At 34.1% G+C, this 2,500-nt stretch overlaps 1 protein-coding gene and 2 non-coding genes across 3 annotated transcripts in view; 2 read left to right on the top strand and 1 right to left on the bottom strand.

Moving 5' to 3' along the window:
* Positions 1-2,465, bottom strand: part of LOC122195286 (DNA-directed RNA polymerase subunit beta-like) — a 6,443-nt gene extending 3,978 nt beyond the window's left edge. The window contains 1 exon segment of the mRNA XM_042896966.2: positions 1-2,465. This exon segment is cut by the window's left edge and continues 2,969 nt beyond it. The gene's annotated coding sequence lies outside the window, so the exon portion shown is untranslated.
* On the top strand, positions 229-300 carry TRNAE-UUC (transfer RNA glutamic acid (anticodon UUC)). The gene has a single exon. It is a non-coding gene; the product is annotated as a tRNA-Glu (tRNA).
* On the top strand, positions 404-487 carry TRNAY-GUA (transfer RNA tyrosine (anticodon GUA)). The gene has a single exon. It is a non-coding gene; the product is annotated as a tRNA-Tyr (tRNA).
* Positions 2,466-2,500: the final 35 nt, after the last annotated feature.

Below are 2,500 nucleotides of genomic sequence, written 5' to 3'. Positions count from 1 at the left end.
AAGTTGAAAGATTGTATAGTTTAATGGTAAAGTTTGATTACCGTTAACCCCCAGAAAAGTTAACGAGTTTTTCGGTTTGATTCATATCCTATTCATCTTCTAAAGGTGTCCCTCGGCTGATTTATATTTAAGTTAAGGTGGCCTTAGGCCTTATTCCCTATTGTATTTGTATTGTGTAGTGCTTTTTGATTTCCTAAAGGTGGCCATAGGCCCCTATGGTCCATTGGTGCCCCTATGGTCCAGTGGTTACGACCTCTCTCTTTCACGGAGAAAACGAGGGTTCAAGTCCCTCTAGGGGTATACCAAGACCATAGGAGTAGGATTTTATCAAAAGTGAAATGTATTTGTCAAGTCCGCCTGGTAGACGAAAGGAAGTTGATTATGGAACGTCTAATTAGGCGTTGGGTCGATGCCCGAGTGGTTAATGGGGACGGACTGTAAATTCGTTGACAATATGTCTACGCTGGTTCAAATCCAGCTCGGCCCAAAAATTCGCCAATATACTATCAAATGGTAGAACCCTCTTGTTCTTAAGAAATACCTGATAAGAGAGAATAAAAAAGAAGCCAAATTTTCTGTTAGATCTCTTCTTATTTCCCTGGGATTGTAGTTCAATAGGCAAGAGCACCGCCCTGTCAAGGCGGACGTTGCGGGTTCGAGCCCCGTCAGTCCCGACGGATCCAATAAGTACATCAATTCACCTCTCCATTTTATGTGAAATGAAAGAAGGGACAGAGATCATAATTTAATTCCGAAGGGGTTTCCCCTCTTTTTTTCAGGATTCTGTCGAAGAAAGAACAAACACTAAACTAAAATAAAATGAAAATAACTAAAATAGTGAAGTTGATAGAATATTCCATCTTTTCTCCCGCGACTCCTCTTTCTCATACTTCTTTGTCTTCCAAATAAAATTGGATCATTCAAATTTACAACCTAATTCCTCTCTTTTTCCACTTCGCTTGTATTTTTTGTTGGCGTTTTGTAGTTAATGGAAATGGAAACGGACGAGGATACTTCATTTGATGGTTCTATACGGAAGACCTAAGGTAGGTTATAGAAAAGAAAGAACAGAAAAGAAGGATAAATAAAGGAATTTTTGATTGGTCCGGGAATCCAATCTTGGATTCGGTATGGATAAAAGATCTTCGTATGTTATACTATTCAATTCTCGACGACGAATTAATTTAATAGCTCAGATATTGTTATTCATGATATTGATCCGATTCAAGATCATCGATAGGTAATGCATTCATGGAATTGACAGGTGAAAGATTTATCATCTCTATGGGATTAAATCCCGAGTTATTGTGAAATAAAAAAAAACGATGAGATTGAGATTATGGAAGTAAATATTCTTGCATTTATTGCTACTGCACTGTTCATTTTAGTTCCTACTGCTTTTCTACTTATCATTTACGTAAAAACAGTCAGTCAAAATAATTAATTACTTGAAATGAAACTTGACTTCTGAGTTCTTATCAATAGTTGAAGAAATCAAATCAAAAGAATTATTTTTTTGCGTTTTAAATGAAATCAACGGGCTATAATGAGCGGTATTCTATGAGATCCGAGAGTATGGTAAGAAATTTCTTACCATACTCTCTATTAGTGTTATAGTAGTGTATAAAGTTGTACTTTACTTTCTAATAAAGTTGGTATACTATATTAGCTTCTATCTTCAATATATGTAGTGATTAATCCATATATGGAATTAACGTAGGACCCAATTCTCTTTCTTTCTGAAATAATTGTTTTACTGAATAATTGTTTTACTGTTATATAATACATTTCTCCACTAGAATCCAATGGAATTTCGAAATGAATAAATTTTGATTTGAAAATTATTTCAATTCAAATAAAAAATAAAAAATGCGTTGCAGAACGATCTATAAAACAATTGATACCATTTCATTCCTAAACTAAATTAGTAGTCCTTCTAAAGTCCACTTCTTCCCCATACTACGAGTGAAAGGGAAAATGTAAAGACTACCATTAAAGCAGCCCAAGCGAGACTTACTATATCCATGTCAATTATGTCCCTTATCTTTATGCTAGAAATATTCCATTATTGTATTGCTCACTAATAATAGTAGAATCCATGGTCCAGAGTCAAAAAGGGATTCTGGCCGAACACTATTGATGAACCAATCAAATAAAATTGATGAACCAATCAAATAAATCCATTTCTAAAAAATTCCTATATGATTTCTAACCGGGAAAGACTAAACACAACTAAAATACACAATGACGCTACAAAGGAATGTTACTAATGGAACATATAGTAATAAAAAAACAGGGCCCATTCTTTGTTGCCCTTCAAAGTACAAATAGATCAATTGCTATCTATTACATACTTTTATTTCCTATTTGATCTAATCCGTACCCTTTCCTTTCCCGATTGTCTCTCTGAAGCAGTTGGGAGATAGTATATTATACTCTTGACGAGGGGTTAAAAAAAAAAATAATAATAATTTTTTTTTCACTTTAAAAAAGTAAATTA

The sequence above is a fragment of the Lactuca sativa genome, unplaced genomic scaffold (assembly GCF_002870075.4).
Source record: "Lactuca sativa cultivar Salinas unplaced genomic scaffold, Lsat_Salinas_v11 Lsat_1_v11_unplaced_20, whole genome shotgun sequence".
Taxonomy (NCBI): domain Eukaryota; kingdom Viridiplantae; phylum Streptophyta; class Magnoliopsida; order Asterales; family Asteraceae; genus Lactuca; species Lactuca sativa.
This window is presented reverse-complemented; position numbering and strand designations above follow the sequence as displayed.